Here is a 14,960-nt window from a genome sequence, read left to right as displayed (position 1 = left end):
ATCCCTCGGCAGGAACTAAGAGGAAGGGAGGGTGTGGAGATGGGTATGTGGGGTTGAATGCAATTGTGAAGTCAGCTAGGATACAGATCTTGGGGCTGAGCAAATCATGGCCTTTCCCGAGCACCAGTCTAGGCGAGTTGGCCTGAATAAGGAAGAAAGCTGTACCCTTGCATGTGAGTAAGTGTGCAAGGAACACTTATTGAGAGAGAGAAGGCAGGGCAGGGTAGCTAATCTAAAAAGGCTGATCACTTGTACTAAGAAAGTGATGGACCCATCTATTAAAAATATTAATAAGAAGCCAGCAAACATGGACAGAGCCTACGTGCCAGGCACTGTACCTGACACTTAACCTCAGTTATCTCATTCAATCTTCACATCAACCTTATCTATGAGAGTAAGTGGTATTATCCCTGTGATAAAGATACATGGGACCAGGGACTTCCCTGGTGGTCCAGTGGTAAAGAATCTGCCTTACAATGCAGGAGACGTGGGTTCGATCTCTGGCCAGGGAACTAAGATCCCACATGCCGTGGGGCAACTAAGCCCACGTGCCACAACTACTGAGCTCGCGTGCCTTAACTAGAGCCCTCATGCCACAAACTACAGAGCCCATGCGCCCTGGAACCCGCACACCAGAAGTAGAGAGAAGCCGCGCGCCACAACGAAGAGCCTGCATGCCTCAACGAAGATCCCGCCCGCCTCAGCTGAGACCCGACGTAGCCAAAAATAAATAAAATAATTAATTAATTAAAAAAAAATACACGGGACCAGAGAAGTTAGGAAATGGCCAAGTTCACAAAAGTGGTAAGAAGAGAAATGGGATTGTGGCCCAAGTTAATCTATTCCAAGGCCTGTACCGGCTAATAAGGAAAGGTAATTTTACAGTGTTCTTGCATAACAGAAACAGTTTGATTGTTTTTTAGAGCCAGATTCCAAGTCCCCTCTGACTCCTGAATCAGTGCTTCTAACCACTATGCCACATGGTTTCTTTCTAAACCCCTGTCCATCCCAAAGTGCCTGATAAAATAGATCAGCAAATGGGAATCGGGCAGGGTTGGATAAATAATAGCAAAGTCTGGTGAGACAGGAGGGATCAAACAAAGCGGTTAGGAAAGAACAAAACAGCGCTGAGAAGCAAAGCAGGCAAGCTGAGAATAAAAGGCTCATGTTTGTGACAAATAATTCCCTTTAACAGGCTTGTCTTTCCATTTTCTCCAACCCCCCCATCTCATCTGATGACACTCTCATTCCAACTGAATTCTCTTGTGTCGTACATCTCTGTTTTTTCCATCTCATTTTCTCTCACCTGTTCTATTTCCCTTCCATTAAACCATGCCTCCTCTTCCTCTGGACCACTCCCTTTTCTGCCTGGCCTCCAATTGCTCCCCAAGCACCAGGCTCCCTCAAACTGCTTGTCTTCTTCCTCTGCTGAGTGACTAATAGCTTTTTCCTGATCTGCTGGTCATCGAGGGGGTAGAGCAGCCTCTACCCCACACTGGACTCTGGGAGGGGATCCAGAGTAGGGGGCATGAGAGGACAGAAAGAAGGAAGAAGAGGAAAAGGAAGAAAGACCAGGGATGTAATAGGGAGATGACAGAAAGCAAACAAAACGAGAGGAAAATAGAATGGGAGGGATGAAAAGAGTAAAGAACGAAAGCTTTTAATCCAAGAAATGAAGGAAGGGCTGTAAGACAGAAAAGGATGAGAGGGGAGCAAGTAAGAAGAGACAGGTGCTAAAGAGAAATAGAAGGGGAGAGGTAAAAAATAAAGAAAAAATAAGGCAGAGGAGAGAGGCAAAAAAATATTGAGAAAATAGTAAAGGCAAGGGCCTGGGGTGGGAAGGAATGCAGTTAGGCTGAAGGGGGTGAAAAAGCAAAACAAAGTAATCAAGCAAGTTGGGAAAGCAGTGAGAGACATAGATAGCCAGCGGAAAGGAACATGGAGAGGCAAGGAAAACAAACCCAGCAGGAAGCAGATAGATGTAAGCAAAACAAGATTGAGAGAGATTCTTGGATAAAATGGAAAGATTCTTTTTTTTCAAGTTTATCTTTCCCCTTGCCTCAGCAAACACACCATTTTATTTAACAGCAAATGAGCACATTAAACTAGCTAAAAAACAAGTAAAGCCATGGAGCAGTGTATACAGGGAATATTGTTGGGTCAGTGATGTCTCCCAGGAGATCTCAGGGCTTCATTCAGGCTTTGGGAAATATGCACTCATCATCATAATAGCGAATATTAACTGAAAGTGTACTATGTGCTACCACTGTGCGTAGCACTTTGCATATACTGCATGTAATTCTCTCAACAAGCCTGCAATGCAGTTACTATTCTTAGCTCTGAGACAAGGGTAGGGAGAGGGTTCAAGTAACTAGCCCACGGCTGCCTAAGGTTGCCCAGCTTTACATGGTAGGCCCAGCATCAAACTCAGGCAATCCAAATCCAGAGCCCATGCTCTCAACCACCACGGTCCAGAAAAGGAAGCATGGTAGCTAAAAGTAGGGCTTGTAATAGCCTATAATGGAATATAATCTGAAAACTATGTATTTATAACAAACAGTTTGCTGTATACCCGAAACGAACACAATAGTTTGAATCAACTATACTTCAATTAAAAATATATATAAAATCAATAAAATCAGAGCTTGGAACTTGACAAACATTGTTGACTGAGCCCATGTTGTGTACCTGGCACCATCTTGGTGGCCAGGAGATAATCAGAGATAAATGAGACAGAAGCTTGGCTCCCAAGAAGGTAATGGGATAGCAGTGAGAAGAAGATATATATAAATGCACAGTTCACATTAGGTGGGAGATAAGAACTTTATGTTGAAGGGGTAAAGATGTAGAATGCCCCTCCATGGGCAGGATTCGAAGGAAGGGTAGAGGTTCTTAGCAGATGTTTTCTGTAAAAAGACTGGTAATAAATACTGTAGACTTTGTGGGCCACAGGTCACTGTGACAACTAGTCAGCTCTGCCTTGATAGCACAAATGCAGCCATCAAGAACATGTAAACGAATAAGCAAGTGTGGATGTGTTCCAGAAAGACCTGTTTTGATGGCAATTAAATTTGAATTTCATATCATTTTCTTGTGTCACAGAATATTATCTTTTAAAAAAAAATTGTTGGGCCTCCCTGGTGGCGCAGTGGTTGAGAGTCCGCCTGCCGATGCAGGGGATACGGGTTCGTGCCCCGGTCCGGGAGGATCCCACATGCCGCGGAGCGGCTGGGCCCGTGAGCCACGGCCGCTGAGCTTGCGCGTCCGGCAACGGGAAAGGCCACGACAGTGAGAGGCCCACATATCGCAAAAAAAAAAAAAAAAAAAAATTGTTTCAATCATTTACAAATGTAAGATACATCCTTAGCTCTTGGGTGGTAGGATAGATTGGCTGAGGGCTGTGGTTGACCAACTCCTGCTCTAGGTAAAAAAGTGGGAAAGTATTTCCAGTAGAAAGAGGCATGTACAAAATCAGAGTGGCATAAAAAGACTTGGGGTTTCCTAAGTATAACTGAATCTTGAACAATTCAGGTTTGAACTGTGTGGGTCCACTTATATACCAGTTGTTTTCAACAGTAGGTAACACTGTAGTACACAACCTACAGTTGGTTGAATCATGGATGCAGAGGAACTGCTGTATCAGAGGACCAAGTGTAAGTTGTGCATGGATTTTCCACTGAGCAGAGGGTAGGGGGCCCCTAACTTTTGCGTTGTTCAAGGGTCAGCTGTATTTCTACTGTCTGCCTCAAGTGCCAGGTATAGCCTAGGGCCCGATTGAGGTAGGGTTAGAGATGTGGGATGGGGTTGAATTATGAAGCATGCAGAATTTCTCATAAGGAGCTTGGATTTTATGACCACTGGGAGTCCTTGAAATACGTTTTATGTAGGATTTACCGACCCCAATTTAGTTTTAGATGTAAACAACAAATGGGGTAGATCGAGACTCTAGCAATATTTGAGCCATGTGTGGATAAAGACCCCAACTAAAACAGGAGCAACTGATGTGGAAGCAGGGCCATTCCAAATATTGTTTAGGAGGTGAAATTTACTGGTTTGGTGGCTGAAGAGTTGAGAAAGGAAGGAAGCAAGAGTCTGAGATGCCAAGCATGTCTTGCTTGGCGATTGTGCTTGTAACATGAACCAAAAGAGTTAAGTGTCATAGGGATAATGAGCTACTTCACAAAACCAAACAAAAATGTGTGTGTGTGTGTGTGTGTGTGTGTGTGTGTGTGTGTGAGAAGTTCTCTGATTACAATGTTAATATATGCTTATTTAGGTTAGATACTATCACACATTTTCACTAACTACCAAACACCTCTTGTACATCACTGCAAATCCTTTGGACCTCACCTCTTACACCAGCATGTCAGTGATGAATGGCTTAATTCAGATGTAACCTAGCAGTTTCTTGTCCCAGACATGCATTAGGCACCTCTGTCTTTTTGCCCCAGGGCTTCTGTGACTACACATCAAGGGAAACCTACATGAAATATTTTGCATGCCATCTTATGCAAGCTGGAAACCAGAGTTAATGCCCAAAGATCAACTCTTGACCAGTGGGAGCTGGGAGAAGATATAGGAAGGCCTCTCCTCTATCATAGGTAGATAATTCTGAGATGAATGTAGTAACATATGCTTTCTCAGAAGGCCTGGTGGAATGAAGCACCAGCTGTCTGCCATGATGGGCAAATCAATAATGCATCTTTGTATTCCCTTTTCCTCTTTCTCTGACTCAATTCACTGACCCCCTCACTCTTACTCCCTGGATCAACTCCCTAAAAACTACCTGTCGGGAAATCTTTTTTTTTTAAGGTTAATTTCTTAGGAGAATTCAGGGAAAGGAAGATGATTAACAATAGAAGCTTATGTTTTGCCTAGATAATCTGCAAACATGTTCCTGTTTGGCAGGCCGGTGGCAATTTAGAGACATGGTTCTTTTCCTTGTGTGTCTCTGACATCTTTTAGGACCTCAGAATCCCCTCTGAGGGAAATAATGCATGGAAAATTCATGCCTGCTTCTCTCCCTTGGGACTCATGTGACACGTGTCCCATCCTCTTGAAGTCCATAAGCAAGCAGGGAGTTATATGGTCCTACCCAGATACACAGGGCTTCAAAAATGTAATTCCTGTTCAGTAGCCTTTTCTTAGCAAACTCTGCACTCTGGAAGGAGAGCATATATTTTGGTGAACAGCTGGCCATTTCTACCTCAATGTTCAACGTACAAATTTTGGAAAATAAAGAAAAGTGTAAAAAATAAGTTGAAGTCACTATGACTTTACTCACCAGAAAGAGCCACTATTTTATTTTATTTTGAAGTATTTCTATCTGGACTTTTTTCTATATAGTTAGTCATATCTTAGAAATATATATATATACACACATATACAGACACACAGTTATTTTATTACAGGTTTACATCCTACTCATTTCACTTAACATTTTATTCTATTACTATTATAATATTAATTAGTTTATAATATTAATATTGATGTTATGATAGTTAATGAAAATTTTCTCATTTCATTTGTATTCCTCTTAAGATGTCAGGAAGGCTGAATTAGAGCTAAGTGATCATGTGCAAAGTGGAGGCAAACCTCAACAGGCACAGATGCAGCTCACAGTCTCGGAGAAGATAAGACTTGGACACAAATAAACATATGTTCTATTATGTTAGGAGTCAACACGTGAATTGGTGGGCTGCTGAAATGAGGCCATTTAAGACTTTACGTGTCCTAGCTTTAGCCAGTTAATCTTTTTATTTTTCCTTTGAGAGCTTAGTGAAAATAATGAAATACTTTGTTGACATTGGATGTTATAGAAATGAAAGACTTAATTTTTAATTAATGAGCATGCCAACTATTATTGCTACCAGGCCAAAGTCTATAGTGTAGCTCCACAGAGACTAGCAAAAGGGAATGGGACGCAAGAGTAATGTCCCCATTTGGACACGATGGTGTCATCTGAAGTCAAACATTCAAGCAGGTGTGGGATTTAGGAGGATAAGTGGTTGTCCTCCCTGGGCTAGGGATAGGGTACAGAGGAGCATATCTATAACTAGCAATGATCAAATTCCTAATGATGAATAAACCATTTTGCTTGGGGCAATCGTTTCTTCTTCCCTCTAACACTCTTACTACCTATGCAGTTTAAATGTTAATACTTCTCCCAGTAAATTACATATCAGACTCAAGCAGAGCTGACCCAACTCTAGGGGGGTTTATCTTATCTATCCTATTTATCCAAAGGTCTCATGTAAATAAACATTTCCACACTTCATTCTGTGAACAAGTGACCCCAAAGAGATTTTCGACTTTTATTCCACAAGAGAGCAATATAGATAAAGAGTCAGGTGAGTCCCAAGAAGGAACCTGTGGCTTCCATTAGGGATAAAAGAATGTGGAAGTGTTGATGGCTAGCTTCCTGGAGGAAGAGAGATCTGTTAAAGTTCTCTACTTTCAATTGTAGGTTATGCTGAGTGTGTCTTTTGGAATTTTGATTGGGTTGAAATAAACAGAAGGGGAGATCTGAGAACAATGTAAATGAGGCTCCTTAAGAGTATTCATGTATCAGATAAACGTCAAATGCTCCATGTTGGGCTTCTTGATTCTGAGGTGTTCGGTACATACACTTGGTGGTGGTTTCTGATCCAAAATGGGAATCTTGCCTGAGCATAGCCCTTACAGAAGGAGGGTGACAGGAACTCAACTATGGCCTCTGAATCCTTTGCTGTGAGGCAGCCTTTGGTCTTTGCTACATTGTGCCTTTTTCCTGCAATAACATCAGATTTTTAAGCATTGTCACTTTAGATCCTATATGTCTTTTTTTTTTTGCAGTGCGCGGGCCTCTCACTGTTGTGGCCTCTCCCATTGAGGAGCACAGGCTCCGGACGCGCAGGCTCAGCGGCCATGGCTCACGGGCCCAGCCGCTCCGCGGCATGTGGGATCCTCCCAGACCCGGGCACGAACCACAGCCTCTCACCGCTGCGGCCTCTCCCGCTGCGGAGCACAGGCTCCGGACGCGCAGGCTCAGCGGCCATGGCTCACGGGCCCAGCCGCTCCGCGGCATGTGGGATCCTCCCAGACCCGGGCACGAACCCGAGTCCCCCGCATCGGCAGGCGGACTCTCAACCACTGCGCCACCAGGGAAGCCCCCTATATGTCTTTTTTAACAGTTGAACTCTGTCTGACATCTTTAGAGCAAGTATGAATTTTTAAAAAGAATAGTCCCTTTCAAAATTATTTCTATATGTGTCGGTTTTAATTTGGGCCTCAGAATATGAACTTACAATATTACATTTACCAAAAGTAAAATTAAAATGTGTTTTCTTTGAAAATTAATAGAAATTTGACCTTAGAGTTCACGTTGTATAGTATGGTGAGAACTTGGAGTATAAGAATTCAAATTTATGAATGGCACATTTATTTGTATTTACAAATATATAATTCCTAAAACCTTATTATAAACATTAAGTCTCCTATCAATTACAGAAACAAATATTGAATCAGCAATTATCAAACTTTCATTAATGGTGAACTGAGTTATTCCATAATGCAAAGTAAAAAAACTTTTTCCAGGAAAATATTCAGGACCATATTAAAACATAGATTAACATTTATGTTGCTCACTGGAATATTATTGTAATGGATGTCTTGCACAATGTGTATTTGCTTAAAGATATATCTTAGTCTAGATAGCTTTGAGGGGCATTTGATGAAAGGTATAAAATCACTGTCAAAAATAATGACAGCATCAAGCTGGATTTGAGTTCAATTTAGCTTTTCATGATGGCTATAAATAAAGGAATTATTTGATTTGAATTTAAGCTAGCAAAGCTTATTGGGGGATGCATATCACATTTTTTATCTTTTAAACTCTGATATTGAATACTGAGGAAAATAAGGTACACAAAGTATGTAGAGTGAAAAGTATCTTGCACAGCAGTTTTTGGTAACAGAGCCTTTACGAAATTCTCCAAGGATCAAGAGAAGTTGAGCAGTGAGCACTACATAATTTCACTGATCAAATGTTTATATTGTTTATGGTAGTATTCATAGCTGTAACTAACTCCAAATCTTTAGAGAATTTATTTCTCACTCAAGTTAAGACTTACAATTCAGAGATTAAGACTTTGTCATATTCTAGGGTCCCATAGGCCTTCCCTTTCAGCCAAGAGATTGGGAAAGAAAATGTGGAGGAAGGATATTTATTAACCACTTTTTCATGGATAAGATACACATCTCTTCTGCTTACACACCAATTGCAAGAACTTGTACTATGACTCCAACTAAGGGAGCTAAAAACGTAATCTCTAGTCAGGTCAGTTTTTCCCTTTCTACTGCACTGTCAGATGGGATCTGGTGCAGAATCGATCATCCCTTGGCATCCATTTTAGCTTCTATATGGCACTAGAAGACTAATAGTGATATTTGGTACCATTGCTATATAGTGTTTTCCACAGTTCCAAGGGTGCAGTCCGGTGAAATATTTCATGAATAAAAAATAATTTCAATATTGTTTGGAAAATAATCTATGTAATAGTCATCTGCTTAAAGATTTGCTATTCATATTGATACATATCAACTCTAAAAATACATAGCATGGGCTTCCCTGGTGGCGCAGTGGTTGAGAGTCCGCCTGCCGATGCAGGGGACTTGGGTTCGTGCCCCGGTCCAGGAGGATCCCGCATGCCGTGGAGCAACTAGGCCCGTGGGCCACGGCCACTGAGCCTGCACGTCCAGAGCCTGTGCTCCGCAGTGGGAGAGGCCACAGTGGTGAGATGCCTGCGTACCGCAAAAAAACAAAAAAAACATAGCATTTCCAAAACATATAAGTTCTAAAAATTCCCACAAAGAAAAACCTGTTGAATTTTAAATTTGTATTTTCAAAAAATTATTGCATGTTTATTGATATACATAATTACATAAAATAAAATTGCATATAGTTAAATGGTTTGTTCTGAAAATTTAGACATAGGCATATACCTGTGAAACCATCGCCACAATCAAGATAGTGTGCATATCTCTCTTCTCCCCAAAAGTTTCTTCATGCCTCTTTGTAATACCTTCTTCTCTGAACAACTACTGATTAAATTTCTGGCGATATAAATTAATTTGCATGTAAAAGAGTTCAATATAAATGGAATCATATAATAAAAGCAAAAAAAAATTGCTTAATGTGTGTTTTATGGCCTAGAATGTGGTCTATCTTTGGTGAAAATTCCTTGTGAGCTTGAGAAGAATGTGTAGTCTGCCGTTGTTAAAGGAATATTCTATAAATGTCAGTTAGATAAAGTTGATGGATATTGCTGTCCAGGTCAACTATATCCTTACTGATTTTCTATCTACTTGATCTACCAATTACTGAAAAAGAAAAACAGTATTGAATTTTCAGTACTGAATTTTTCAATAATAATAGTGGATATGTCTCTTATTCCTTTCCGTGATATCAGTTTTTGCCTCATGTATTTTGACTCTTATTTGTACTTGGCTCTGTTACTAGGTGCATACACTTTAAGGATTGTTATTTCTTCTTGAGGAATTGACTTCTTTATCATTATGTAATATCCCTCTTTATCCATGATAATTTTCCTTTGTTTTGAAATCCACAAATCTGTATTTTCTTTACTCTGATGTTCAGAATGTTTCGACATTACCATATAGGTCTCTGATCTTTTACTCCTTGAATCTGACCTCCATTCCTTTATCCTGTTGCCCTCCTTCCCCTGCTGAGCTCCAGAATTCTCCCTCAGAGTTTCCACTGAAGGACTTTGTGAGTGTCTTTATCTTTCTCCGGTAACCACAGCCAGCCCCTGGCTGTGCTTCATTTCCTACAGAAATTCAGCTGCTTGGGTACTTATTAGGAGCAGCTGTTAGACAATCTGGAGGGCAAGCCAATGATGCTTTACTTGGGGCAGGATTGCTGATGGAGAGGAAAAGCAGAGGCATTAGAGGCATCCAGAGGCCTTGGATGGAGGGTCTCAAGGGGGATATCAGAGAGGAAAAAGACATGACCAGAAGTCTCGTTGTCTGGTGCCTCCTCCCCTTGGGATAAGGGTACTGTGGGTTGTTCAGGCATAAAGGCCAGAGGCAGTGAGGGTCAGTGAGTTGGTAGTAGACACCAGTCATTGGAGCCACACCTGTGAGAGCTGCTTGCCTCCAGGAAGAGATAGTACTCCCTACTGACCTGGGGACACATTTCCACTCCCTAGTCCACCCTCTTCTCACCTTGAGAATGATCTTCAGGCCCCAGAGGTGGGATGAAAGCAGAAGTATTTAAAGCTGTTAAAGCAATCCCTGGAGAACTGCAGTGTGAAAAGCAGCACACTCTGTTGAAAGCAGTAAATGCTTGTTTTGTCACAGACACGGTATTAGGAACTTTTTGCTATTTCATTTAAATCTCACAACTTGGTCTGAGGTGTGTGTGTGTGTGTGTGTGTGTGTGTGTGTGTGTACACACGCTTGCATATCCCTGTTGTAAAACTGATAAAACTGAGTGAGCTAACTATTTTTTACATCACACAGAGATTAGAGGATGCATTTGTTTTAACCAATGTCCCTTGGACCAAACTCCTAGCCCCTAACTCATAACTGCCACAGGATAGGGCAAGAGTCTTCAGGTCGCGTTTCACAGTATTTAGAGGTGCTGTTGAGAGAGCAGGAGAACCAGGACCTATGGGTGAAGGTGATGGTGACTGAAGTCCCCTGATATCATTCTGAACTTCTTCACAAATGCAGATTCAAGGCAACTGGATGGGCTGTTGCCTCACTAGAGTAGTTCCTTCCCCATTGACTGGAGGCACTGAAACAGAAGCAAGGCAAATATCCACCTGGAGTGCCTTTATGGTCATTGATGCACAATACAGAATGGGCTAGATGATCACCAAGGTCCTTTTCAACACGAAGGGTTTCTGATTCTCCGACTGCCAAGTTTTAGCTTGTTTTAACAGTTGGTGCTCTTAAGACTTCACAAAGCATATGCAGTATTCCTCTAGATTAAGATTGCTTGATATCACATCCCTCAAACCCTAAGAGAAACATAATAAATTAAATAAATAAGTAAAACAAAAGCATACCATTTAACGATCCCTCACGTAAGTCCAGGCACTAAGTGCTTTGTGTACTTTAATCCTCGCAACTCCTTGGGAAGTCTGTGTTGTAATTGTATAAAGGGAAAGGGGAACCTGAGATTTGGAGAGGTTTATATAGTTTCCTCAAGTTCAAGGATAATAGGTAGCAGAAGAGGAATTGATAACCAAGCCTGTCGGCTGCTATAGCTTTGTTCCTTATCATTTTATTAGACCAGTTTTTTCCAAATGTTAAAATTTTCTTCTTCTTCTTAATATTAATAATATATCTGAGGCTTAGATTAAAAGGAATCTCTCATGGACTAATGGTTTCCTAGGTGCCCTGTGCCCTGGACCTAAAAAAATTCATTTAATACAATGATCCTCTAAAGTCATTATTATTATTCTTATTTTATAAATACAAAACAAAGAGAAATGAAGACATTTCTCTTTGCCACTCATGTGATGATTGGCAGAACCAGATACCTTAACAGACCTGGATGTCTGCAGTGAACCACTCTGACTTGGCACATAGGACTGGAAAAGTCCACGGTTATAAGGCAAAGTGACTTGCTTGGACCCTCAATACTTGGCAAATCTGAACTAGAATCCGTTTTTTTAAGCTTTAGTTAATTTTCTTTTTTTCCACACCAGCAATGTTGATCATAAAAAGTCAATAAGACAGTGTGGCTCTGTTTATTATAACTAACACTTCAAATCTCATTTTCTCGTTCATTCGTACTGTCTATACAAATGTAATAAGTATTTGCTGTGTGTGTTATACAAGTTGCTAACATCAAGCAGTTTTGGGTAAATCTGTCTAAGAGAAAGGAAAACCTATGCCTGGGCTCTGATACAAGAATCAAGTCCAGAGAAGGTCCCGTCCCACCAACAGAGACGCTGATCGTAAAGGATGGTTTTTTCCCTCTGAGTTCAGACTTACCTCTTAAACTCTGCAAAAGAGAACAAGGGGATGAAATGACTCTGAAGCACATTTTGAAAGGGGAGCAATGTTTCTCTCTCTGGATTTTTTGAAGCAATGAAAAAATTTGTAGACATATAGAGGAGACAGGGTCAATCTGTGGAACTCCAATGATTTGCTTCAATCTTCTGCACATCTCATAAGCAGAGTTTCTCTCAGAAACTATGTAGAATGCAAAGCAAGCTCAGCAGTCCAATGAGCTGTCATTATAGGTGAGTTGGATTCATCCTCATGGGCTAGAGACTGGTGAGGCTCTTTTTCCTACCTCTATAGTGTGAGGAAAGCTGAGGGTCAGGACATCTGGGTGATTTTCATATTCTAACACAGTGCTTCCCAAAAGATGAATTTGTACCTTGGGTGTCTTCTAAATGTTTGTATGTAATACTTAGGATGATTGAAAATGTTCTCAATATGATTACACGTGGTACATAAACCCAGCCCTAAGAAAAAATGAATCACATGATGAGAAAATTATTTTCATTTTAATTCTCTTCCAATCCTTCAGATGAAGTCAAGGAGAAACTACCATTTTGGGGCTAATAGGTCTTTAACACCTGATTTCACCCTCCTTTTTTTTTTAACAAAGGAAAAGCAAACTTCATACTGAGAGTCTAGGACCAAAAGGAATATCTATCTGAGATGCAATCAAATGTAATTGTTTTCATTGGATTTAAGTTAAAGCAATAGTTGGTCCTCATTATTTGCAGAATTCACATTTATGAATTCACCTACTCACTAAAATTTATTTGCAACCCCCAAATCAATACTTGCAGCATTTTTGCTGTCATTTGTGGACACGTGCAGAGGGGTGGAAAAAACTGAGTCACCCCACGTAGATGTTCTCAGCTAAGGTTGAACAAGGTGACACTCTGCCTTCTTGTCTCAGACCTCATACTGCACACAAGTCTTCTTTATCATGGTCTATTGAGTGCCACATTTTTCTCATTCTTGTGAGGGGTTTTTTGTTAGTGATTTTTCTGTTTAAAATGGACCCTAAGCATAGTGCTGAAGTGGTATCTAGTGTTCCTAAGGCACAAGAATGTGTCCTAGGAAAATGCAAGTGTTAGGTAAGCTTCATTCAGACATGAGTTACAGTGTTGTTAGCTGTGAATTCAATAGTAATGAATCAATGATGTATGTTAAATCAGGTATATATTACATAAGGTGTCTTTAAACAGAAACTCACAGATACAAAGGTTATGCACTGATTGGTTGATGTGTGACCAGAGGCTCTCAGAAACTTAACGCTGTATTCCCCTTAGGTGTAATGGTTCAGCATTTGCTAATCTGTGTTTGTGGAGACTCTACAACATTACTACCATAAATAATGAGGACTGTTACACTACTTCTGTTTTAGGCAAGGGATTTGGACCTTCCATTTATGATGGTGCTATTTAAAGTATCCTTTAAAATAAATTTCTTTAAGTAAAAAAGCATTATGTTAAAAATAAATAGTACATGCTGTTTGCTGTTATAGCCAAACTTGAAAGCACTGAGAAAAAGTCTGAAGTTTTCAAGTCACTGCTTTATTGGGTAACCCACCAACATACTGAATTAATCATTGAGCTTCAGTGCCCTTATCTCTAAAATGACAATACCTTTCCACATAGTGAGGTGCTTCTGAGGAAATAGAGGAGCACTTTGAAGCCTATAAACAACCTTCCCAGTATGAATGAGGCATCGTTGCAATCATTGTTACTGCCTGTTGCTGACAAATTGTGAGGATTACCAGCTACTCTGAGCTCCTCTGCTACTGCAGTTCCATTTGTCAGAAGAGAGAGAGAGAGAGAGAGAGAGAGAGAAAAAAAGACCCACACCTTCATTACCCACTAATAATGAAAAACTAATGACCTTTTTTCCCATGTTGGTGAATATTTTTCCTGTCAACTCTGATATGCTCATAATGTGGGCAGACAGATTATTTATGACCAGGGAAATTAAATATTATTTCATTTCTCCTAATACAATGTGTGGCGTCTCCCAGCTCCCAATTCCTTCCCATTAAGGTTATTGTCTTTTCTGCTCCAATTGGCCGCATGCTGTTGGGTTGTAACGGCACTGGCAGGATGCTCGGAGCATAATGGAGGTGGGAGAAATGGTGTAATTTGCAAGGCTGCCTTTCCCGTCTCTTCTAAATGAAGACATTTTGTCCCTGCAAGTCAAAACCCATTTTGATGAGTCTAGTTGCATTTGGACTAATGGAAAAGGATAGCGACAGCCATAATGGGTTTCATGAACTGGGTTTTCTTATTCAGAATCGGGAGGGTCATTTAAGACCATCTGTTTCAAGTCTCTAGTTTTGCATACGAGGAAGCTGAGAGCAGGGGACTCATGTAATGAAGTCTGGTGAGAGAGCACAATTTTCCATTGCCAAATCCCATTCTAATAATTATTCTGGATTTTGACTTATATCTATTTCAGGGGCCCATGCTTTTTCTAAGCACCTGGAGATATGATGACATTGTGTAAGGTCCAGAGACAGGAATGTTTCCTTCATGACTCTGTGCCTTTGCTTGTTCTATTCCTTCAGGTAGTTAGGTGACAGCGCTCCTCATGGGATGGGATGGGGTTTTGTTGGGCTCGCACGGCAGCTTGCCTTTTCCCTCTGCCCCCTCTGGCTTTCCTCCCCTCCTTTCATAGGTGTTGATTTCTAATATAAGACCCCATCTCAATGCCTGCTCCAGGGGAACTTAACCTGTGGCCCAGAGGAGATGACATGTTAAGGTCCTTCCTTCCCTATTCTTGTATTTATTTCACACCTCCGGTGTTCCAAAACTGATGAAGGTCTAGTATGTAAGATACAGTCCCTGACAACTTAGAGATCCTACCGTGAGGGTAGCGATGGACAAGTAGGTACAGTTATGTTGAGCCAAGATTTAATCCAGACCACTCTTACCTTTTTTTTTTTTTTTTGC

Source organism: Lipotes vexillifer, unplaced genomic scaffold, assembly GCF_000442215.2.
Source record: "Lipotes vexillifer unplaced genomic scaffold, Lipotes_vexillifer_v1.1 scaffold230, whole genome shotgun sequence".
Taxonomy (NCBI): domain Eukaryota; kingdom Metazoa; phylum Chordata; class Mammalia; order Artiodactyla; family Lipotidae; genus Lipotes; species Lipotes vexillifer.
The sequence above is the reverse complement of the archived record's forward strand: the minus strand, read 5'-3'. Positions refer to the sequence as shown.